The 26,777-nt window shown below is 34.6% G+C and overlaps 1 protein-coding gene across 1 annotated transcript in view; it reads left to right on the forward strand.

Annotated features, from left to right (window-relative positions):
- Positions 1 to 26,777, forward strand: part of CDH7 (cadherin 7) — a 190,879-nt gene that overhangs the window by 39,920 nt on the left and 124,182 nt on the right. The gene's annotated exons all lie outside the window — the stretch shown is intronic.

The raw sequence follows: 26,777 nt of genomic DNA on the forward strand, positions 1-26,777 counted from the left end.
ATATTGAGCAGTGTTATTTCCTCATTGTTTATACTGCCTTTAATCAGGATGTAATGACCTTCTCTGTCTTTTTTAATCATATCTGTTTTTACTTTGGCTTTGTCAGAAATCATAATAGCCACTCCTGCCTTCTTTTTCTCATTTGAGGCCCAAAAGATTTTGCTCAAACCCTGAACCTTAAACTTGTGTATGTCCACCTGCCTCATATGTGTTTCTTGTAGACAACATATGGTGGGATTTTGGTTTCTAATCAACTCTGCTATTTGCTTCCGTTTTATGAGCGAGTTCATCCCATTCACATTCAGAGTTATAATCATCAGTTGTGCATTTGCTGACATTTTCAAATCCTCCCCCAATCCTACCCCTTCTCCTTAAGTTATTTCCTTTAAAACCAGTGGTTTGCTATTAAGACCCTATCCCTTATCCCCTCCCTTGATTGACTTCCCTTTCTACCCCCTCCCTTATTTCACCCCCCTTTTTGTTTTGAAAAGCCTTATGAATTCCCTCTCCCTTCTCCCCTCCCTTTTTTTTCCCTCCCCACTCCCCTGCTCCCCTTGGTTTATCCCTTCTAACTTTCTCAGAAGGGTTAGATAAGAGTTTTATTTCCCAATGGATAGTTTAGCTACTCTTCCCTCTCCGGGTTGATTACACTAAGAGTAAGGTTTGATTATTACCTCTTAATGCTCTCTTCCTCTCCTTCTTATAATAGTATTTGTTCCCTCTCCCTCCCATGCCCTCTTTGTGTGTAATAGAATATTCTATTTTCTTATTCATTCAAGTTTCTCTTGGTGTCCCCTGCTATTTACCCCCTCTTTCCCATCCCCCACGCCATCTTAGATTATTTAGTGTTCCACCCTCACCCTGTAAATTATTCTTCTGATTACTATAATAGTGAATAGAGTTCACTACAGAGAATTATACATAACATTTCTCTACATAGGATTACAGATAATTAGATCTCACTGAGGCCCTTAAAAAGGCAAATTTAAAGATTATAAGTTTTCTTTCTTTCCCCTCTGCATCTTATTTACCTTTTCAGGTTTCTCTCGATTTTTGTGCTTGGGTATCAAACTTTCCATTTAGCCCTGGTCTTTTCTGTGCAAATACCTGGAATTCTTCAATTTTGTTGAATGCCCATACTTTCCCCTGGAAATATATAGTCAATTTTGATGGGTAGTTGATCCGTGGTTGCAGGCCCAGCTCTCTTGCCTTTCTGAATATTGTATTCCACGCCTTGCGGTCTTTTAGTGTTGAGGCTGCCAGATCCTGTGTGATCCTGATTGGTGCTCCTTGATATTTGAATTGTTTCTTTCTGGCTTTTTGTAAGATTTTTTCTTTTGCTTGGAAACTCTTGAATTTTGCAATGATATTTCTTGGTGTTTTCCTTTCTTGATCGAATGCCGCAGGTGTTCTATGAATCCTTTCAATGTCTATATTGCCCTCTTGTTGTAGGACTTCAGGGCAATTTTGCTGAATAATTTCTTTTAGTACGGAGTCCAGGTTTCTATTAATTTCTGGTTGTTCTGGAAGACCAATTATTCTCAAATTGTCTCTTCTAGACCGGTTTTCTTGGTCTGTCACTCTCTCATTGAGATATTTCATATTTCCTTCTATTTTTTCAGTCTTTTGACTTTGTTTTATTTGTTCTTGTTGTCTTGAGAGATCATTAGCTTCTAATTGCTCGATTCTAGCCTTTAGGGACTGGTTTTCCTTTTCAATCTGGTCATTTCTAGTGTTCAATTTGCTTATCAGTTCATTTGATTTCTGAGCCTCACTTTCCAATTGCAAGATTCTACCTTTTAAACTGTTATTTTCTTGCCAGATCTCTTCCATTTTCCTCAAAATCTCAGTTTTGAACTCTTCCATAGCTTGTGAGGAGTTTTCCTTATTTCAGGAGGGTCCGCATGCTTGTTTGTTCTCCTCCTCTGTTTGCTCAGTTGTCTGGATTTTCTCTGTGTAAAAGCTGTCGAGTGTTAAAGACTTCTTTTTCTTGTTATTATTCTTTCTCTCTCTCTTCTGAACTTCCTGAGGCTGATTAGCCATGATTAGCCCAGCAGCTTCTCAGATTTATCCTCTTGCTCAGTGTCTGTTCGCGATCTATTGGCTCCTGAGGTCTGAGTTCTGGTTTTTTCCAAGGTCAAGCCCCCTGGTGGGCCCTCTTGCTTGATCCTCTGCTGGAGGTTTCTTTACAAGTCTCAGGGCGCTGCTTCCACAGTCGTATACCTGTTTGCACTGGTTCCCCACTTAGGCTTTGGTTCCTGGTTGTGTCTGCCTCCACCCACTCCTCTGCTCAGCCGGCACTCTGCGCCCAGCGTCCTGCTCCCGCACGCACTCAGATTTCGCGTGCGTTTTTGACTTAATGAGGTCCTAAGTCTTGCTGCTCTCAGGAACAGGTCCCGGAGCTGCCGATGACTCAATGGGTGCCCCAAACTTGCTCTATTTCTTTTTAGCTGGGTTCGGAGCTATAGATGAGTGTGGAGGGGGTGGGGGTGGGGCGGTTGCTCAGCCCACGATTAAGTGAGAGCCCTTTATAGCCTGGAAATGACTCGATTCCACGTACCTTCCACTCTGTGCCCTGTTGTTGGGTTCCTCCGTTCGTCTGGACTTGTTTTTATGTCCCCTTGAGGCGTTTTGTGTGTTTCGGTCAGGAGAGGTTAAGAGCTGCTTCTTACTCTGCCGCCATCTTAACCCGGAACCCTCTGCCTTTTTTTTTTAAACTTTAGCTGAAGCATAGCAGATTTTGCTTGGGCCCTTTACCTTTACGCTTTGTGTGTTTCCATATTTTAAAAGACTTTTGTGTAGACAACATATTATTGCATTCTGACTTTTAATCCACTCTGCTATCCTTTTCCATTTTATGAATATTCATCCTATTCACATTCATAGTAATGATTACTGAGTGTTTTCCATTTTATTCCCCCTTCCATTTATTCATCTTTTCCCCTCCCTTCAGCCTTTCCTCCTCATTTAGAAATATTTTTGCTTCTGTTTACCCTCCTTCCCAAGTTCCCCTTCCTTTTTGTCTGTCCTTTCCTTTTTTTGTTCCGACTCTTCTTACTTCCATGTTGGGCAAGAAAAAATGTTTATACCTAGCTAAGTGTGGTTGATATTCCTACCTTGTACCAATTTTCACCCCATCTTCTTTTCCACTGTATCAGTTCTTACATTCTCTCTTGTGAGATAATTTACTCCAAACTTTTGCCTTTTTTATTTTTCCAATGTATTTCTCTTTCCTATCCATTTTTTTTCTTTTTTGGATATAATCCCATCACATTCAACTTACTCTCTGCTCTCTATCTTTGTATGGTCCTATTCATTGAGTTAATAATGATGAAGTTCAGAAGTGTATTCACTATTTATATCCTAATTACTTTAGATATCTTAATTACTTCAAGTATCATAGATATCTTTAGCATCTTAGTTAATACCTTATTACTGGTAATGTAATCAATTTAACCCCATTGTTCCTTTTGATTACCTAAAAATATCTAAAGTATACTAAGTAATCTAAAGTAACTTAAATACCTCCACTGATTCTCTTGAGATTTTTTTTTTCTGTTTACCATTTTATTCTTCTCTTGAGTGTGTAATGTGATCACTAAATTTTCTTATTAGTTATGGTCCTTTTCTCAGGAATGCCTGGAATTCCTCTATCTCATTAAATATCCATTTCTTCCTCTGAAGTATTATGCTCAGTTTTACTGGGTGGATGATTTTTATTTGTAGGCATATATCCTTTGCCTAGCAGAATATCATATTGTATGGCTTCTAGTCCTTTAATGTAGAAGCCACTTGATCCTGTTAAATCTCGATGGTGATTCCACAGCATTTGACTTTTTTTTCTTGGTGCTTGTAATATTTCCCCTTGACTTAGGAATTCTGGAATTTGATTATAATAGTCCTGATATTTTTAAATTTGGAATTTGTTTTTGGACGTAATCAGTAGATTTTTTTGTAATTTCTATTTTCTCACCTTGTTCAAGAACATTAGGGAAGCTTTCCCTGATGATTTCTTGCAATATGATGGTCATGTTCTTTTTTGGATCATGGCTTTCAGTAATTCCAATGATTCTTAGATTATCACTTCTATTTTCTAATATCTCTACTCTTTTCTAGTGAAAGATTTCGGAATTTCTTCTATTTTTTCATTTTTTTAAAATTTGTTTCAATTTCCATTTGTCCACTTCTAATTTTTAGCAGCTATTTTGTTCTCTGAGGCTGTGTACTTCCTTTCTTCGGGTGTTATTTTCCTATATGAAGTATTGTGTTTCATTTTTAGAAAACTGTTTTCTTCAGTAAGTTTTTATTTTAGCCGTTGATTTTGTTTTTCATTTTGTTTTCTTTTTTAAGACTCTTATTAGTTATTTGTATTTCTAACCTTTTTTAGAGCTCTTCTAGGAATTCATTTTGAGCTTGACATCTTTTCACATTTTCCTTTGAGGTTTCACATGTTTTCATCTGAGCTCATACTTTGACCATTTCTCTTCTTGAGATTATTTTCTAGCATAGGACTTTTTCCTTTGTCTTGTGCTAATTTGGGGTTATTTTCCCCTATATTTTGTCTGTACGTTGGAGCTAAGCTTCTCCCATTACTTGTCAAGTCAAGAGCAAACTCTTGTTTGTTTGTTTTGGGAGGAGGATCAGATATTCAAAACTCCTTACAACTTTGCACTACTTTCTCTTTCCAGTTTTATCTTATATTTCTCCACTCTGTACACTCTGCGTTCTAGCTAAACTATATAGTTCTTAACTTCCTAAGCATGTATTTCACTTTTATGTACGTGTGCCATTCTGAAGGCTGCTTCTTAAGTCAAGAATGCCTGCTCTGCAATTATTGTCTTTTGAAGTGTTTCAAATATATTTTAAATCCCAGATACTTCTCAGGGTGACATTGATAACCTTTTATCCCTCAGAATTTACCTATTCCTTTCTTTTTTTAACTCTCTAATTTACTTCATATTATCTCTGTCTATGTTAATAGATATCCTCCTAATATGATGTTAAGCTCTATTAAAGCAAATATCTCATTTTATCTAAATTTTGTACTTCTTGCATTCCACCTAGATTATACTTACTTCTTGATTTGACAAGGATATTAATCTAGACTCTTTTATTTCACACTATTTGTGTTAATATGTACGAGTCACTTTAGTCCTCTGGGTCTCATTTCTTACTTATAGAATGTAGAATATGGGCTAAATGATCTGAAAGTTCCCTCCTCTTGCCAACATTCAGTGATGTATAATCTCTTCCTTTAATCAGCTCCCCAGAATTTCCCTTTAGCATTACATATTTATTAATATTTTTCCTTTACATGTAAACTGAGGAATGGATTATGGTGAAACTATGGATTTTCAACAATAAGGCTTTATGAAATATTTTAGCAGCAAGGAGCTGTATTTTGAATTGTCTTTATGTTCATAGTCCTCTGTCATCCTTTCTGCCTTTTTTTACTGTATGTTTTTATTGCCTCTCCTGGAAGGTGAGAGGAGTTATAGGACTTTTCTACCCATGATTTGACACCTGTGCACAACTGATTATTTGAGACACATGCCTAATACCTTCTTTATAAACCCTCTTAATGACATGGCATTGCTCTTTCAAACCACTCTGTTTTCTCACCTTGGCATTCCTCACTTAATGACCCCTAACCATCAGATAGAAATGCTTGTCTACAAAACCATTGAGCCTCTGTTCCAGCTATTAAGTGTTTTTCATCTCTTATAACCATAATGTGCTGCCAGGCTGATTACTGTATACTAGCCCGTTACTTTCATTGTAATATATGTTCTGTGCCTCTTCCACAATCTACTTTTCCAGCTTATAGCATCACTCTACCTTTCTGTTACTTCCCTTTCTTCCCTACTCATTCAGAAAGGATTGAGAAACAAAATTTATATTGTGTGATCAAATACATACAGATACATAGAGGAATTGGCTTTGATTTAATTTAAATCTTGCCTGAGAGTGTAGCGGAGCATTTTCTGATGTGCTTAATTACACTTCAGTGATATCTCTCACTGAGTGGTTTTGTATCTCCTGGTATCTAAAGATAAGCTCACTGTTCCAGAAAAGATCTTCATCTTTATAGCAGGTTGTGATCACAAGCTGGATTTGAAAATAAGATTCCTTACTGCACAGTGCTATGCATGGATACACACAAGAAAGTAATGAAATCAAAGTACTTAAAACGGAGTATTTGACTATAAAGCAATATAGGTTCTTCTGAAATGTCTCTGCTTATTATACTTGCTCAACCTGTAGGAGCATACAAGGATTTTATTTTTTTTTCAGGTGGACTTAAGGAGCTCATTCTAATAACTTCTTTAGGATTGAGCTTAAATGGTGAAGTCCCTTCTCTTAGTGTCTTTTTTCCATTGTTAATGCACATGTTACATCCCTGTTGTGATCAAAAAGAATTTAGGCTTGGATTGTCTCTACGAGATGCAGAGAAATTCAAGAAATAAAACAGGGTCTTAAGATATACTGGTCTAGGATTATTTTTAGCCTTTAAGTTACTTCAATATAACTAGAAAATATTAAAAGCATTTTTCTGTGTGCTTAACTGTCAATTCATTATCTTTACTCTGTATCCCTGGAATGTATTTAGAGAACATGTCAAAGTTTACTACTAAAGTGAATAGAAACCTATGATTAATTCAACTTAATATCTATAATTTTCTGTTCAAAGACATCTTAGAAAGTATGCAATGCACACAATTATCAAAGAATATAGTCTTGATGTACAGAGCACTAAGTAAAGGAAAGAACATGAATTTGTCTGATTTACATAGACAAACAAGTTGACTTTCACCAAAAAATATTTCATTTATGAACTCTTTTTTCAGTTATTTGTTCTTATAGTAGAGGTATTTGGTTCTAAATACATTTTGCAACCTTTATATTAATAGAATCATGAGAAATTTTTAAAAGTCAGTGACAAGTTTTCCATTTCAATTTTAGATTACAATATCCGCTATTTATGTAAAATTATCCCCTATTCTTGTAAAATGAGAACAATCAAGTGGGATTCCAGTTTTGTTCATTTCTGGGTGAGGTAAAATAATTGTTTTGTCAGAATTTATAATGAGTACTGATCACCACACACTGTTCAGAAAGCTTGGAAATGGATTACTAAGATGCCTAAAAGATCTGTCACCTGGGCTTCTCAGTTATTTTGTGCCCTGCAACATTGCATGTATTTGTCTCATTGTCTCTATGTGAGTGAGTGAGTGTGTGTGTATGTGTGTGTGTGTTTAGTGTTAGGGAAGTATATCCAAGTATTTTACAGGGGAGTATTTGGCCCCAGAGTGTTACACATGCTCTGTATTGCTTGCCTGTTTGGCACACATCACACCAGAGAGAGAGCAAACAGATGGTTTGCGTAGGTGTACTTGTATTGGTGCCCAAATGGTTCCCTAATGCATGTCTGCCATGCACTTGCCTGAGGAAGCATCTGCTTATTTTATGGAATATGTTCCATGCTTATGTCTACATGAGTTATATGTAGGTGACCTCCAAGATGGATGGGTTGTGGATCTTTTCAGGTACAATTTGAAGAATCATTGCATTAAATAATTATATTTCAAATCCCCAGTCATTTTCTCAAAACCACATAAACTTAAATCCTGACCAACTATGTATACCCTTTTTTTACAAAAGGAATACAAAGGAAAGGATGCAATATAATAATAACATGTGTATTTTGTCTTGGGTTTTCATGTAGAAATTGAACTTATATTACTCTCAGGAGGTTTTATCTGTGTCTTTTCCTTCCTGGTTAGGGTTGGGGGAAAGACCATCTATTATTATTAGATACCTATTTAAGATACTTAAAGCTAAAACATATATCAACATGACTTTTTACATAATTTTACATAAATAACTAATGGCTTAAAACTTATGAAGTATTAAAAATAGAATTTGCTAGTTGCTTTAAAAATATTTAAATCAGGATTTTTCCTATCAGATTTTCTTGAACAGCTTCACATTTTGAATGACGATGTCACATACTAGCGAGGGGAGTTTTGTTTGAATGCTCTACTACGCCTTGGTATAAGTACTGGTATTGGTATTGGTATTGGTATAAGCAGCCTTCACATTTTAACAGAACCTTGGAGAGTGAGTGCTGCAATTACATTGTTTTGTTTTTTTAAAACCCCAATATCTTTTATATATATTCTTCTGTATTAATTTTATTTGTTACAGGGCTAGGCAATGGGGGTTAAGTGACTTGTCCAGGGTCACATAGCTAGGAAGTATTTGAGGCCAGATTCGAACCTAGGACCTCCCATCTTTAGGCCTGGCTATCAATCCACTGAGCCATCCAACTGCCCTACAATTACATTGTGGTAATAATCTTGAGCTAGATTTAGGAACACATTAATATTTATTACAATTTTACTAATATCATCTAAAATGGTTTTTCACGTGGCATTTTATGTTTTTCAAATATATTTTATAGATCATTTGATTCATAGTAAAGTCTGTGAGCAAACAAAATAGGTATTATTCTTTTCATTTCACAAGTGAAGACACTGAGGCTTAGAGAATATAAATGACTTGTCCTTGATCACCTGATTTTGTCAGAGTCAAGACTGAGGTTGATGGTTGATATAAAGCAGTGATTCCCAAAGTGGGCGCCACAGCCCCCTGGTGGGTACTGCAGCAATCCAGGGGGGCAGTGATGGCCACCAGTGCATTATCTTTCTTATTAATTGCTATTAACATTTTTAAAAATTAATTTCCAGGGCACTAAGTAATATTTTTTTCTGGAAAGGGGGGCAGTTTGGGAACCACTGATATAAAGGATAGAAATTTTAATGCCACCCTATTATCATCATCATCATTACATCAACTAATAATTTATTATTTTCCTTTGACATTGAAATGATTTTGATCAGTAATGGTTCCTAAAACTAATATCTATGTATCCAGTATAATTCAGTCTCATTATCAACCTAAATTTTTTATCATCATAAAGTAGAAAACCCATTGCTCTGTATTGTATTTTACTTCCTCTATACTTAATTCTATCTGCACACCTTTTGAAAATGTCCACTAGGTTCAGAGATTACATTCTTACTGATTAAATTTCAAGCCTTTTAAAGTAGTAAATTCTTAAGGTAATGAATTATTCTAGTTTGTATGATACTTCTTAATTCTGTTCTGTCTTTCCTCAGTGTAAGCACTTCCAATTTCTGTGTGGTCCATAGAATTTTGACCTACTACTAGAAACTCAATAATGCTGATAATTATAATAGCTTAAATCTGTTTGGACTTTTGAATTAGCAAAGTACTTTGAATTTAAATCACGTGCTTTTCAAAATAACTCTATGAAGTACATGTCATAGAGAGGAAGAAACTGAAGCTTAGAGAAGTTTACTGGATTGCTTAAAATCTTCAAGCTAGTCAGTGTCACATCTAAGTCTCTCCTGCTGCAATTCTAGGCCTTTTGCTTCTGTACCATGTTCACTATCAAGTAAAAGGGAGAAGAGTAATAATGTTTGGGTTCTGGTAAAGAAAGAAGAACAAAGTGATCAATCTAATTCTAATTATCTTTGCATGAATATAGTGAATAATTATCTGGTAAGAATGCGTCTTTAGAAATATTTATTTGCCTCATAAGACATTTTGAAATAATTTAACCTAAAACACACAATGAAAACTTTGTGCAAAAGTTCTTAGTATCTGATACATGTGGAGTTGAAATACAGCTGGAGATATGAAAAGAGCAAAATTAGTTTGACCATTCTTAAATTAGATTATAAAGTTTCATAAGTCATTAAGGATCTACTATTGGATTTGAACAAAAGATGTGTGGAAAGTGTCAGGCTACATTATGCATAGTTAGAATTTGAAATAAATTATTATTTTTAAATGAATATCATTGTTTTACCCACCCACCAAAATGTAGGAACTCAGCCCTATAAATGATATGCTCTTTCTTTCTATTTGGAAAATCTAAGCAATTTTCTTAAAAGAACCATTTATAAATTACTTAAAATATTTAAGCTATATGATTAAACTGTACAGGAAAAAAGAAGTCCTTGGGTGTTTAGAATCTTCAGTAACATCTTTAATCATGTAGTATGGAAAAGCAAAGTCAATGATATGTAAATTTTTTTTTCTAAAGGTGAAAAATATATGAGGAATACATTGTTACTGCACTGGCATCATGAATTGACCAAATTAAGTTAGTGTCCAAAATCAGAGAGAATATTATATGATGTTATTTACATTTTCTAAATAACATAACAACAATAATAATAATGTTCTAGATAATAGGAAAATACTTTAGATTTTTAACTACCATAGATAGTCAGAATTAGAAAGTTTATTTCAAGGACCAGAAGTTTACAGCATTAAAAGTTTTCTTTTTGGTTCAACTTAGTACTACTAAATAGTTCATTATCCATGACAGAGCAGATGTATTCGGAGAATTCAATTTGAGATGTTGTAGAGAGCAATGATCTGAAACAAGACTTTTCCCCATTGATTAGATTCCTTGTTGCAAGTGTGAATACAATGGATGATGTAAACTGCTCAGTATTCTGCTAATTTGCTAGTCAAAGTAAGAGAAAAAGCCCCTGTAAAGACCCAACAATGTGGGCAAATGAGAATTTAAAGGGTAGTTAACTTAGTTCTTCATGTGCATAGCATGGTTTTGCAGGTTATAATTTCTGCCTTTTGCTTGCCAAACACTAAGAGTTCCATTAGTACTACTGTGTGACAGGACACACATTGTTAGCAGAGTATATGTAATATTCTGACATATGTGAACTTCCCATGTTATTATTTTAGCAGAGTTCAGATACTGTTCAAAGTCAGTATCACTTCTTTTTAATATATCCTCCGTAGTCTTTGTCCTTTAGGAGTGGATTTGTTATTTGGAACCAGCTCAAAATGGTTTGGAGTTAAGTATTATAAATAATGAGGCTTATTGAGCTGATTTTTGTTTGGAAAACAAAACAAAACAAGATATGGTTATAGATTCAGGTGAGTAATAGTAATTTGGATTTTTAAAAAGATTACGCATGGTTACAAAACAACGAAGCCTGTTTTCTTTCGTTGACTCATAAATGAACTGTAAATGTAATTGCAAAAGAGGAATTTCCTATGTGGAATATTGTTGAGAAAGAAGGAGATAACACTCATTTTGTGACCAACTTCTGTTTTGTTGAATAAAATTCAGGGTCCTCTATTACCATCATATTAAGTACAAAAATCAGGTTTCAGAGGGAAGGGAAAAGGCATCTTCTTCCCTCTCTACAGCAGCTCAAACACTATATTCCCCATAACGAAACTGGCAATGTTTTAATTCCCCAAATGCCTTGTATTTAATTGCTTTGGGTGCTTTACAATTTTATTCACTTCATATTTATGCTGGGTGTATTTTTATGTATCCCTGTTGTCTTCCCCCTTAGAATCTAAGCTCCTTTTTTGAGTGGGGATTATTTCATTGTTTGTATTTGTATCTTTAGCATCTTTCAGAGTGCCTGGCATATGGTAGACATTAAATAAATACTTTTTGATTGAGTTATTGCTATATCTTGCACATAATTCTAACATAAACAAATATACCATGTTATTGCCCATTAATGATTAGAAAATTGACTTAAAAAATAGAATCAGATCATGTTAATTATGGAAAGTACATTCCAGGCCTAGTTAGATTTTATCTAGCATTAATGTGTTTCTCTTCCTGTTAGAATGAAACCTGTCAATAGGGTTAATTTCTTAATAGATTTAATTTATTAAATCATTTATAATAAAATAATAAATATAAATAACATTTAATCATTTATCATGCTCCAGGATTTTATATCCTCTTAATTTCTAAACATCCCTTCTTCTCCTCCATCCAAAATGCCCTTCCTATTGTAAAAAGAATTAAAATAGGCCTGTGTGGTCTTTTCCTGCCCCCTTGGAGGAGAGAAAGAAAAAAAAGTTCAGTTTCTTAATCCTTTTCTGGGGCCAAAATTCCTGATCGTTATAATTATAGAGTTCAGATTCAGTTTTTGGTTTCGTTGTTGTTCTTTTAATTACATTGCTTTATTGTTGTGTATGGTTTTTTTGTTCCTCTAATTATACATAAGTTCATGTAAATATTTCCACAGGTCTCTGAATTCATTCTATGCTTGTTTTCCTATAGCACAATAATATGTCATTATATTTATATGACAGTTTCTTTAGTCATATAAAATATGTGGATATATAGTATTTCCTATTCTTTGATACCACAATAAGTTCTGTTGTGATTTTGATTTGTATTGTACTTTCTATATGTCTGATTTTCTTGGGTTTATAAGATTAGTATCAGGATTTGGGGCTTAAAGGCTATGCACATTTTAACAAATTTATAAGCTTATTTCCAAATTGCCTTTCAGAATGGCAGTTTGCAATTCTACCAATAGCATATTATTATCTCTATTTTTTGTCATCTTTGCTAGTTTGCTGAGTATGAAATCAAACCTCAAAATTTTTTCTGATTTGAATTTCTTTTACTATTAGTGATGTGATCTTTTACTTTTTGTCCATTGGAGAATAGAAGTCATGTATAAATTGTTCCTGATAGAAGGTAAAATAAATACTAGAAAAAATACACATATGATTGAGTCCAGATCTTGGGTATTCTACTGTCAGTTTTGTGGTGTTAAACAAGTCATTTATCTTCTAGTGCTTCAGTTTCCTTATCTGATACATTTGGGCATAATGCCAATTCAGCTAACCTCTCAAGCTTGTTTTGAGAGTCAAATGATATGTTTACATCAAAGTGCTTTGTCATGTATAAAATGATGTTCAAATGTAAGGCCTGATTAATGAGGAGAAAAGCCATGAATAACATAAATAAGCCATGAGGATAATATCAAAAATGTATACATTGACACAGATATGACCTACCATTTCTGCTATTCTCCTGTCAACTATTTCTGATGGACCTTTTCTAGGAATGTGAGCATTTTATAATTGGGAATAGAATTACAGTTTTATACATACATACATATATATATATATATGCACACACATCAGGCTTGAAATTATGCAAGATATATTTTAGAAACATATGCCTTCTGGAAGATAGTGTGGCACAGAGGAAGGAGTCTGAAAGCTGGAGTCAGAGGAAACTTGCCTCTTGCCACCATTGTGGCTTTGAGCATGTCATCAGTTATCTCTAGATTTTAGATTTTTTATCAATAAAAAGAGGAAGTTAGAACAGATTCTCTCTGAGAATAATTCTTGTTCTGAGTCAATGAATTAATAGCAGGAAAGACTGATAAAAGAAAAAAATATGACTATCTTTTAAAATTTATAAATTTTCCTCACTCAGGAACCTAATGAACTCACTGAGGTTTTCTTCAGTTGTAAGAGATTATCACTGACATTTGTTTTTGACCTGAGAAAAGTAATGTTTAATGGCACTGGACAAAAGGGATGGATTGTTAATTCTCTTAGCTTAATATTATTTTCCTAAGATTATCTAAGATTATGTCTTGGGTTAAAACTTCATTTAGACTGACTGAGAAATAACCTGTGGCTAAGGTTTATTTGCCCCTTGTTTACATTAACTTTTGAATTCTGAATCTGTATTTAATTAATTTTGATTCCTGAAAATGACATATCAACATCTACTTTATTTATACTGAAAGTCATAAACACATGCCATGTCAATAAATTATTGGAATTGAATGAGTTTCAGGTTTTATGAAAATCACTAATTAAGGTTATTTTTTTTACTAGCCCTAAATCCCAGTTGCAAATAACAAGTATTCTATTTGAGGAATTAGATAAAGGAAACCAAATTAATCTGCTAAAAAGATTGTTATTGATTTTTAAAAGCACAATATATTACAAATAAAGGTAAGTGGGAATCAAATAATTATTGATGGGAGACTGTTTACTGCCAACCTGAAAGGGATCGGGAATAGAAAGGAAATAAGCAGAATTATTCCTAGGCTTATTAGAACTACCACTACAAACAGTTTTAAGGTAGGTATCCTAGAAGATAATTGTAGAAAGAGCCCAGGGAAAATAAAGGTCCTATATCTTTTAAACAAAGACAAAACAAAACAAAATGAAATAGAATGGAAGGCAGGTTACGGAAAGATGCCAGCAAAAGGAAATGTGTGATACAAGGAATTTCTGTACATGTGTCTTTGTTGAAGGGGGGGAAGAGGGGAATATTAAAAACAAAATCCTGAAAATAAAGTGAAAGAAATTGTCGGTGTCTAAAAATAAATCGTTTCTTGGCGAGAGGGAAAAAAGTTCAATCCAGGTGATTCTATCTAGCTGAAAACTAAAGGTGTACCAGGGCAAAATGTGTACATAGAGCAAGAAAAAGCTATGGGGTTGCTTGATAAATGAATGCTAAAACCAACTGAGAGCTCAGAAGAGAATTATGATTGTATGATCTGTGCATTGAGGCCAGGCTTCAGGCAAAAAGCAAAGCTTTTCTGACTGACTGAACCCTGTAGCAAATTTAGTTTTTATTCATTCAAATGGAACTTCCTGGTTGAATGGATAGAATGCATCTCATGGCATCATAAATGCTGGGATGCTGATTTACTACTCTGGGCAAGCTACTCCACACCTGTATTGCCCCTCCCCGCAACGTCTCACATCTAAAATGGGGATATTAATAATATCACCTCTAATTACTTCACAGGTCTAGCATAAAGATGAAAATGTTGCAGTATAAGCCCGTAGAATTCGCTATTATTACCTCTGATGGTTTTGACGATCTCTCTGTATAAGCAGTACAGATCCTACTCATCTGCATCTCAGTATGAATCACATCCAATTGACATAGGAAAGAGAACTAGAATCTGATTAAGTCCTTTTTGTTTCCCAGGTAAGGGAAACTGAGGCTGCCTCTCTTTCATTTGTGCCACATCAACAGTAGTTTAAATGCTGTACACAGCAAATTCTTCCAGATTGTTAAGATTTTAACAACAAATATAGAATATTATAGTCAATAATAAGTATTTATTAAGTGCTAAACCCTGGAGATACAAATACAAAAAAAAAAAAAAAAAAAAAAAAAAAAAAAAAAAAAAAAGACAGTCCCTGTCCTCAAGGAGCTTACTGGACGTTGGGGAAATTACATTCCAGACAGCATAATGGCCCAAAAGACAAAAAGCAAAGCAGGAAGACCTTCATCCATGGAAACTATTTCTCTGCGTTTTAACTGATATACAGAATATTTGTAATTACTTCCATCACCTGGGGCAGTGTAGAATGAAGAACTATCCCTTCTGAATTCACAGGCACAGTGGCTTGCTTCTCTGTGGTCTCTTCACTTGTATGTCTGAAATGGTTAAGAAGAAAAGGAAAGAATTGCCAGTATATGACTCAGTATTATTTAGAAGAAACATCTGACTCATCCCATCACTGTTTCATCAGTGCATCTCTGGCAGCTTAGAAAAGCAGAGATGGTGAAACTCATGTTAGTTCTTGATATATTGTTTGCCAGTCAAGGATTTGGGAAAATGCTTAATGACCTTCTTGACTTTGTGGGTTTCCTTATGTTTTGTTAAATGGTTCAGATGTATGGCATCCAGCTCAACTCTAAATGGGCAGAAGAGAAGAAACTGTGAAAAGCAATGTGAATAAATAAAGTACTATATTAGAAGTAATGAAATGCTATCTGGAAAATTATATATATATACATATACATACATATATATGTTTCATTTCTAGTACAAATTATATGCATTTGTACTTGTAAGAAAACTATTAAAAATTTCTTACCAGTTTCCATATCCGATGGCAACTTCTCCCCACCTCCAACCCAGATTGAATGATGAGTTCTCTTGACAAATAGTGCTTTTCTTTTTATTTAAGAGGATTTAGGCAATGACTAGAAAACTACTTATCATAAGTACTACAGATGGGGTTCATGTTTAGGTATCAATTGGATTAGAAACTGTATTGTTTCCAAACTCCATGTTTCTATTCTTTGAGTAGCTCACAATATCTACCTGACCCCAAACCCTGACCATGGTCTCCCTGGTTATTATCTTCCTGCCAGGATGTGTGTTCTACTCTACACTATCCCCTTCCTCAGGGAATAGTAATCAAATCCATGCTACCACCATGTGTCTCTTTACTTGCAAAGAAATTCTCTATGTGTGGTGTGAGTGAATGAATGAATGAAGACATAGATATTTGCAGCAGTGTTATTTAAAAGAGGAAATTTTCAGAACTAGTTAAATTATAGACAGGCATATTTTGATTCAAACTACTTCTTGCTAGTTATGATTGTCCAAAAAAAGAATGGATTGCTAAAATAGTGAGTTGCCTTTTCCTTGAGGTCTTTGGTAGAATCTGGATCACCACTAGTGGGGGCTGTTCTAGAGGATGTTGTTGCTTCAGGTAAAGTTTGGATTACATGTCCTCTAAAGTATTCCCATTCTAAGATTTTGGGAATCTAAATATTCATTATATATTTGTCTTCTAATGAGATAAAATCTTTCTGCCCATGAGAATTTTGGGCACACATTTTTCCTTCTTTGTTTATATGGCATTTTCTTTTAAATTTATAGATACATTTAGTGATACAAGTTGCAGATTATTTGTATGAAGTACCTAAACACACAATTGGTTAGATTTGGAGTAGTAGCTGGTGATCTTGCCATTTGTCAGTAGGCATGTGGAATTTTCTATGAAGAAAGATTGGTTTGGGCTTGTGTCTGAGAGATAGCTAATAAAATATTTTACTAGCAATAAATGTACTCTTATGAAATATATAAGTAAATAATTATAAATCTTACCAACCTCTGCCACTTTATGGTTTTGTAGAGAAGTTAGTTCGTTACCTTTCTTCCTTTAACTTTATTCATAATATTAACACATACTGCTTTCTGTTTCACAATTGATGAAATTTTTTCCTTTATTGTGGTGCACTTCTTATGACCATGTAGTTGACTATACATTTTGTAAATCCTTCTGCTTTAGGAGTTTTCTATCTCCTCTGGTTTCTTTATTTCTCAAGCATCTGTAACTAAAATTTTGTTTGATGCTGAGCTGTTTATTTTGTTTTCTGTGCAGGTTTGAATCCTTGTTTCAACTTAGATTTTTGTTTTCTGATTTCAATGACATTAAGGGAATCTGGAATCTCTAATTTTTTTTGCTTTCCATATTTCATTCTTTATTTTTTACTGTTTTTAATTTCATGATATGTTGTTTAATTTTTATACTGAGATATTGATGTGATTTAATGATTTTCTTTACATCTTTCATACCTTCCTCAAGTTCTCGCTACCATAGTGATGTTTGCCTCTTGGCTTTAGAAGTATTCCTCTGTGTTAATTGTGCCACAGACTTCTTTAGATAGTCTAGTGAAGTCTTTGAATCTTTTCTCAGAATAATGTTTTTAAAAGCATAAATACCACACATAAGGTTACAAAGAGAACTATTTATATTGAAATAAAAATGGGAAAATAATTTTGAAAATCTATCAATGTTAAAAATTAAAAATCCTTGTTCTATTGATTCATCTTTCCTTTTATGGTTCTTACAGTGGCAGTGGCTGTGACATAGACCACTGGGTCAATGTCTTGAAATCCTTTTATAAATTCTATCAGATGGGAGAATGCATTTGTTCATTATGGCTTTAGAAAATGCTAACTTTTATAAACAGACATTCTAATGGCACTGATAGTTTATCTGTTGGAGTTACCATCAGTTTCTCAAAAGGCTTTAAATAGTATTAAGTTTGCCCATTTATTCAAAATTATTTGAGATATTGGTATTGTTTTTGCAATCTGTTTTGTTCTTAGGTGGAATTTCCAGAATTTGTGTTGAGAAGATTGTTTCAGTGGCCTCAGATTCTTCAACTTTGCACTCTACAGATTTTAGTAACTACTTCCTCAGTTTCAATTCATATTTTATGTAATCAGAATTTAAAGAGTCATTATATCCACATTGATCTGCAGTATATTCTGTGCCTTGGAGCCAAGGGTATTCAAGAAAACAGGATGAAGCTCCTCCCATAACTGGTAATTTCTATTTCCAGTTTTGTTATGCCACAATGATAATAATCACATCTCCAGTTCATTTCATATATACTCATGTTTTGTCCACTTCTATGACCAGTACAGCTTTTGTTGAATCATTTCCAGCATTGGTATTTTTTATTTGATCTGGTATGTCATGGTCCTTGTTTTAATTGAATACAAGCAGTTCAACCCACCTCTCTGGCCTGTGTCTAACTGATCATACTAGTCAAAAAAGGGAGAGCATATCTCTCTGTTTTTACCCATTAATTTCTTTGATTCTCAGTAGTTCTGTCTAACTAACTTTGGGGCTAATCCAACACTAATTTGGTCAGCATTTCACAGTTTCTTCCAGGCCTTAACATCTGCCAAAACAATCTTAAGGCACCTGACTTCTCCTTCGAATTTGGAGTTTAAAACCCTAGATTCTAACCTTGTTTATGACTTAACCACATATATATAACTTTGAGAATATCATTTAATGTCTCAGCATCATTTATCTTACCTCTGAAATGCACGTGTCACAATGAATGGTCTTTCTGGACCCCACTTAGGTAGGCTTTAATAGATTTATGATTTTTTTGTTACTGAAAGGCATTGCATATTCTTTCCACATATACATCATTTCCTAGAACAAATTAAACAATTTAGGACCTTTCATTAACTTGTCTATTTTGAATAAGATGAAAAACAATCTTTCTTGACCACACTGACACCTACCAGGCCTTGTCCTTATTTAGTGGAGAGTGAAGGAAAAAGTTTTTCCTAAAGATTTCCCTTGAAATTACTCAATCAGAATCATTGCATCCTCCGTGATATCATGAATCGTTATACTTTAGCACATAAAACATGAAATAAAAACCCATCTAAAAATCTCACTTGTCTTAGTAGATGTCATGAAGTTAAAGTTATCCCTTAGATCATATCTAATCTAATCATAAGTTCCATGAAGACAAGGGATATGACCTACATCTTGTACCCCCACAGTCATGGCATAGTGATCCAAGGAAAACAATATTGCCAAATAAATATCAATTCCCACTGCCTGTACTGAACAGAGAAGGCCAGTAAAGTCCCTCAAAATAAAATCAAACCTTCAGTATTCAAGAATTAAACTATCTAGAATTATCAACTGTATTTTTTTCAGAACTCAACTTCTAAAAAAAACAATTTCAGCAAACAATAAGCCATATAGGATTTATTTAAACATACACATACATACAAACACACACAAATACCACTCCTAGGTGTGTCAAAATTTATCTTCTACATCTCCATTTTCACTCTAGTATGAATTAGAAAACAGTTAACATTTATATAGAACTTTAAATTTATCAAAGTACTTTTCTCACAACTATGTTGTCATGTGTTTTTTCTCCCACTTTTCAAATATGAGTGATGAGGCTCAGAGAACTTGTGACTTGCCAAGGGTTATATAGTATGATAGAATGATGTTGATGATGTGCCTGTTGTATCATTCTCTGATTGGATGCTCTCTACAGTATTCTAGGCATTATATTTTAGGAAGGGCATTGCTGAACTGGAGATATCCAGGGAAGAATTATCAGGGTTGTGAAAGATCTTGAATTTATGCAATATAAGAACTGACTGAAGAAATTAGAGCTCTTTAACATGGAGCAGAGAACACATAAAGAAGACATGAAAACTTTTTTAAGTATTTTGGAAGGATTATTTTTGAGAGAGGAATCTGACTTGTTCCATTGAGCTCCAGTGAACAGAATTAGAAATAGCAGGTAGGAAAATGTTCAGATAATGGAGTGAAAAGACCACTAACTAGGCTTGAAGTCAAGCCAGATCTGAATTCAAAGTTTGCCACAATTTATTAGCTAGATGGCCTTGTACAAGTCATTTAACTTCTCTAATTCTGTTTCCTCTTTGCTAAAAAAGGAGAAAATAAAAACCATTGCACCCATTTCACAAGTTTGTTATGTTCATCAAATGAAAATATGCCTTTAAAATGTTTTGCAAATATCTTGGCATCAGGTCAATATCTGCTATTTTTAAATATTAGGAGAATATTTGCTTAATTTTAGGTGAGATATCTTCTTAGTATTCAGAACTTTTAAAGGTTAAATAGATTATGAGATAGTGGTCCTCCTTTCCTCTTCCTCCCAACTTGACACCCTCACTGGATATATTTAAGCAAATGTCACTTGTTGAATTTTTGCAGAGGGGATCATTATATAAGTTAGGTTGGTATAAATGAAGCCTGGAGATGGGGATGAATGGCACATTTTATTTAATATCAGTTTCAAAGGATCAGGAGATCATAGATTTAGTAATGGAAGGAATCTTAAAAAGGTCAATTACACAGATGAGAAAACTAAGGCCCAGAGAGAATTAGACATTTTTCTAAGTTCAGAATCACAGGATGTGTTTTGGAAGAGACATCAGAGGACATCTAGTCCAACCCATCCATAGCATACCTGATAAGCAGTCATCTCATTTTAGTCTGACAAATTCTAATGAGAGAGGTCTCATTGCCTCCTAAACCAACCTATTCTACTTAAGGATATTGCTAATTTTAAGGATGTTTTCTTTTTTTTTCAAGAACAGTGATCCTAAAATAAAATAAAGAACAGCACGCCATTTGTTCTACCATCATTCAAGTAACCGGTATTGAAATATATTGTTCCTAAACTGATAATGTTTTAACAAGAAGCTCAGATTTTTTCAGAAATGAAAATTGCTTGTCACTTCCAGCATGAAATAAACTTGTAGCAATAAATTTTATGGTATACTATAAGCAGTTATTTTTATTGACCCTCTCCTCTTCTTATGAGAGCCCAGGAGTCATATGCCTGTCCTTTTGCTAACACACCAGCCTGAGTCTTTATTGGCTAAAGAGCTACAGAAGCCACTAGCTTATCAACCAACTGGCTTGAGTGTCTTGGTGATGCCATATGCTAGACATCAGATACCAGCATACTTTTTGACCTAGGATAATGAATATAGAGACAGACAGACAGACAGACTTTATGTTCATGGGTTTCACTCTGTCCAGATGGTCAGTGCAATAGGGAAAACAAAACTTGCAGTTCATATCTTCCCTGTAATACATCTGTCCCACTGTTGTTTCAGTTTCAGCAGTGGCAAAGTTAAGAAAAGAGAGAAGCATGATATGAACAGTATCCAGAGATTCAAATTCCTCTTCTTTCACTAAAATATTATCTATGACCTCTGCATTTTTTTTCTTTTCTTCTTTTTTTTTTCAATTTTGAGGCTTTCTGGGCCTCAATTTTCCTTATTTTTAAAATAAGGGGATTTTAGTAGATAGATTCTCAAGATCCCTTCCATCTCTAAATCTGTGATTCTATAAGACTATGGTGGTGAACCTATGGGAAGTGTGCCAGAGGGGGCACTTGGAACCCTGTATGTGGGTATGAGTGACATTGCCCCAGCACAGAGTTCACCAGAGTTTGTTACCAGAAAACCAGAGGGATGCGAAAACAGGCTGCTGCCCTTCCCCTCTCCATGGGAGCCTGAGGACTTTTTCACATCATCCACCCCTCTAAAAAACTTGCCATTATTGTGATAGGATATATTGGGTCTATTCAGTACTGTAAGGGGGAAAAAGGGGTTTTATGGGTTCAATATATTAAAAGATGGTCCCCAGAGGATTGAACTATTATCAATCCTCAATCAAGAATAATCTTAAGTCAAAATTGACTTTTATGGAAAGTTATTTACAATTAAGAAGAGAGAGAGAAAATAAGGAAATAAGAATCTAACCAAATAGGTAATATATTACGATCCTCTAATTAATCCAGGTAGATCTTAACCCTGAGCCGAGAGTTAGAGGGCTAGAGGTCCGGAAGTGAATGAAGCAAAACTTCATTCACCAAGTCTACTAAAATAAATTTCTTAAGAGAAATTCAGGAAGATTCAGTCAATCTTTAACTCACCAAGTGGAATTCAAAGAAGATATTTAAAGCAGTCTCACCAGGGTCTCAGCATTCCAACACTCCTCCATGATCCAGAAGAGATCCGTCACCAGATGTCCTCTTCAACCAAAGACCTCTCAACTCACTCAACTCCCTCTTTTAAAAGGGGTCACTTATGCGTCACTTCCTGTGCCTTCCCCTAGCTTGCGTGTCCAATCACAATAGACACTTTTTCATAGAATACCTAGGGGGTGGTCAGTCCATTCTGATTGGTCACTCACTCTAGCACTCTAGTTTAGGACCTCCCAAGATTGGAGGAGCTCTCACCTTTGGTGATTAAATCTAAAGATGGGCAGTGTAGACTTAATCTAATTATAACAGTACAATGACAAAATATAGCTGAAAATGGTGGTTGTGGTCCTTATTAAAGTTACTACCCTAAATACCTCCTTAGATTTGGCAAGAAATTGGGCATTATGAGGCCCCTAAATCCTTATATATTAAGCTGCATAAACAACCCAGCCTCCTCTTGTAAAGTGTGATTCCCCTTTGCGACTCTTAAATTTATGATGGGAATGAACTCTATCCACATGAAGGAGAATAATAAAAACACTGAAAAAACTAAAATGTTTTCTATGATGTCATATCTCTATCTTATATAAAGCATGTATTCCTTCTAGTAATGTAGATTGCAATCTATGCATGTCTGCTCATTTTCTGCAGTTCTTGTCCACATTCTTCCATATGTTCACCATGAAGATTTTTTCTCACATTCATTTGACATTGAACAAATACCAGTGTATATAAAATAGTAACAATTCCCACTAATATAATAATTCCCATTATTATTCAATATTTACCCAATGTTTTCTGCAGTGTCCTTATGAGGCATGTAACGGAAATGTTATTGTCCTTATTTTGTCGATGAAGAAACTGAGATGTAAGGGATATTGGATTCTCATAGTTTTTCAAGATACTATAAAATGATTTTCTATTCCTCAGCACTATCACTCTTTCTCTCTCTTTATTCCTAAATGTGAGTTGTCTCAAGCTCCATGGTATTCTGGGCTTGGTATGCCTGGAGTAGGCCAGTCTCCTGGTGCTTAATTTTTGACAATGAAATGAAATGAGACTTATATTTCTTTGAACAGTTAAATTAAAATTTTTACTTAGTAATAGCATAAACACTTTCAAAAAGGATATGCTCCAAGAATACCCTAAGTTCATTCATCTCAGCAAAGCATTCCTGAATTGTCCATCACAATTTTCCATTCCAGGCAAGTATTAAAGCACACTTAGACCTACTCTTGACTCTTTTGTTCTGAGGCTTGCAGGATGCAATATCAGAAGCCTAAAGTTTCTGTCTCCTAATCCATTCAAGTCTCAAGGCTGATTTAGTAACTAAAGAAAACTCTAGTCTAATTTGGAAAGAGTTAAGGGATCTTGTTACTACCATATATGTCTAGTAATTATCAGAGTATAACATTATTTAGTTTTTTTGCTTTCCCCCTCAATATCCACCCCCCAAAAAACAATAAAATTTGGGAGTCAAAAGAGGTAGAAAGATGAGCAGATTCATTTTCTGTGCATGTTTGAGCTCATGAAGGATAACTCAGTCTGATAAAATATCTGAGAACAAATTTCCTAAATGCTACAACAGAAAGTCTAGAATAAGGTCTAAAGCAAAGACACCATGGTGTTACCATCCATTGCTTTCTAGACTTTACTCAATCTGAATCCAATTTTGGTTTTCATTCTTCATATTGTCTTCTCAATCAAGTAAGGCATTGTTCAGTCTGGTTCCACTGACAATGCTCTAATACTATAAGGATTTCCTAATGTTAATATTCAATCACATATATAATTCCATATTCTGTATTTGTATTTGTAACAACCTCAACATTAATTTCACCTCCGGATTTTTACAAAACCAATCAATTGTCACTTTAAACATGTAACTCATACAGTGAAATACACATCATATTCTATATACTATATAAGTGCACCATAACACAACAGGTATGTGTGTCACTATATATAATACCATGGTTTTCCATATAGATTGTGCTATTTCAACATCACCCTTCACCAAACATTGACAATGTGACTTCTTTCTGTAGAAGTCCTGAAAACTCCAGAGCTCTGCTCATTCACATCTCTCCCATGGTGTGTCAAGAGGTGTGGTGAAAACTTAATCTGAGATTTAACTGGTGGGATATTGTAGGTGGATGAAAAAACGAATTGAACACCATTTTTTCCTGTAGAATTCTTTATAAGATTTGGAGTTTTGGAAAGAGAAGGTTGAAGGAGGCTTTTTTATCTTATTGAGATAAGAAGTATCAGAATTTCTTTGGTGATTGTTCTTATGATATGGGAAGTATAGATATAGATTTGTGGCCCAGATTTGGGGAAAGCATACCAAAATTTGTCCTTGAAGGACTTAGAAGAGTGTATTCTAGACCTTAGCTAAGGAACACATATTCATAATATCCACACATGTGGACCTCTTTCCCTACCTAGTCACTCACATTACTGAAAGATCAAGGAATTGGACCTAGGTATTCCAACTTTATGATCAATGCTCTTTTTAGATCTCCTTGAAATTTTATAGAAAACTTGAAATTTTCATCTGTGTATCAGTTTTTACTCTTTTCAATCAACCAAATAGTCATGTATGTTTTATGAAAATTGACACTTGGCTTAATTAACAAAATGCTGTCAGGAACCTGAATGAGAAGATGTATTTGAACTGTGTGTGAAAGAAGAGATAAGCAATTTATGCATTCAGTAAAGTATGAAAAAATGTCACCTATTTAACTATTAAATCATCATACTGTGAGGCATTGTGTTGGTAGCAGTNAGAGAGAGAGAGAGAGAGAGAGAGAGAGAGAGAGAGAGACATATAATACTCTGGGACTCTGTCCAGCACATCCTGCCACTATTTTATTATGTTTGTAGATTAACAGAATTATTGTGAAAGCTAATACAATTTGAATCCCTCCCAAATTTTCCTCTTGATTTTTGACTAGTTCCCCAGATCTCCAGCTACTTCATATGCTTCTCTTTGGGCTTAATTTCCAAGTGTGGTGCACTGATTTTTAATTAGATGGCATATTACCAAATGCCTTTTACATGCTTAGTACAGATATTTGTGAATTATTTGTATATCAAATTTATTAATTACTTGCACATACTAATATATCAATCTGTTAATTTATAAATATATTAATAAAAGACAGTACATGGTTATGTTATTTTACTAAATTTTCTTTAGAGGCTTAGTACTTGGGCTTTCAAATATGAGCACTTAAAAGAGTCTCTTTCTAGACACTATAGAGGAATAGAATTCAATTTAACTTAATAGGCATTTATTAAGTGCTTATGGTACACAAGGATTTAACAAAGATTTAACCAGTATGCTTAAAGATCTACAAAGCACTTTAAGACACATGAGCAAATAAGCAGAGTAGCTTGTAAAAATATGGTAAGGACAAATGAAGGATCCAGAGAAATAATTCTCAGAAAATTTGGGGGAGAAAATACTATCAACTCTGAAGATTATTAAAGGCTTTTAAGAGCAGACTTTTAATAGTCAGTTATAAGAAGAAAATACATCCTCAGTATGGGAATAGAAAGAGCAAAACAGATGTGGACAAATCTTCTATAGCTCTTCTAACTTATTTTTGCCTTTAATTTGGTACATAGAGAAGTCTAAAGTGCAGAAAGAGTGTAAAGTTTGTAGCCAGATGGTAGCGTTCCATAGAGGCCAGGCTGAAGTAAATATACTTTATCTTATATGGTGTTTGTAGTTTTTAGGCAGCTAGTGTGTAAATGGAATTAGCTCAAGCCCATTCATAGTTAAAACTCTAGCCACCAGAGATAATGTCATCCCCACCTCCCTTAGTGTGGAGGGGGGATGAGTTACCCACACATAACAATAAGTAACATATCAAGAACAAGGGACTGCCCTTGGGGCAGTCCAAAACCAGTATTGAGGCTGCCATTGGTCCACTTGAATTAGAGGTGGACCCCCAGGAAGTGATGAAAGATGCTATTTCTTCAAGTATGATGGTAACTTCCTGTTGAAGCAGTGGGAGCTTTGAACTTGGTGCTGAAGGATCTCAGCTGAGACCTCAGGCAGCTTCCCCTCTGAATTGTCAGGTGGGTAAGTTAGGCTGACTTCCTTGGGCCTACCTTGGCATTTCTAGAGTCTCTGCCTCAAGCAGGCTTCTTTGCCTCTCTAATTGCTAAGGCCTTGTGGTGTGTAGCCTAGTTTAATTAGCCTTTTAACCCTCTCTTGGTCCGGGCCTCTGCCAGTCCCGGCCAGCCTCTCTCTCTCTCTATTGCCCTACCTTCTACCTTCCCAAATTTGTAAATAAACTACCATAAAACCCATCCTGACTTGCATCTGTTTTGATTATGGAATCAGTCTAGATCTGATTGATTCCTGGCGACCATACCTTAATATATATCTATATAATATATAATTTTTCCCTATTACACTAGGTAGTTCAGTAGGTATTGGCCAGCCTACCAATGATGAGCCTCTCTTTCCCTAGTATAATAACTATCTGAACTACTATATTGAAAATATATCACAATGTCTTTAATCTTCAAATTTTCTTTTATCTTCTGCTTATTTTTTCTGGTTTCATTTATCATCAGGATGTCAAGATTAATTTGATTAAGGCATTCCATTAGTATATATATTCCTTGGTTGTTGAACAAATATATCACAGTTAGGATATCAACAACCAAGTTACTGTTCATATTGTCTTAAAATTGTGTGATTCTTAGCATCCTCTTCCCCGTTTTCAGCCATTATGCCAGGGTCTTAGAAGACTGAAGAGCGTTATATAAATATAAATTTCATTGG

This window comes from Gracilinanus agilis, chromosome 1 (genome assembly GCF_016433145.1).
Source record: "Gracilinanus agilis isolate LMUSP501 chromosome 1, AgileGrace, whole genome shotgun sequence".
Taxonomy (NCBI): Eukaryota; Metazoa; Chordata; class Mammalia; order Didelphimorphia; family Didelphidae; genus Gracilinanus; species Gracilinanus agilis.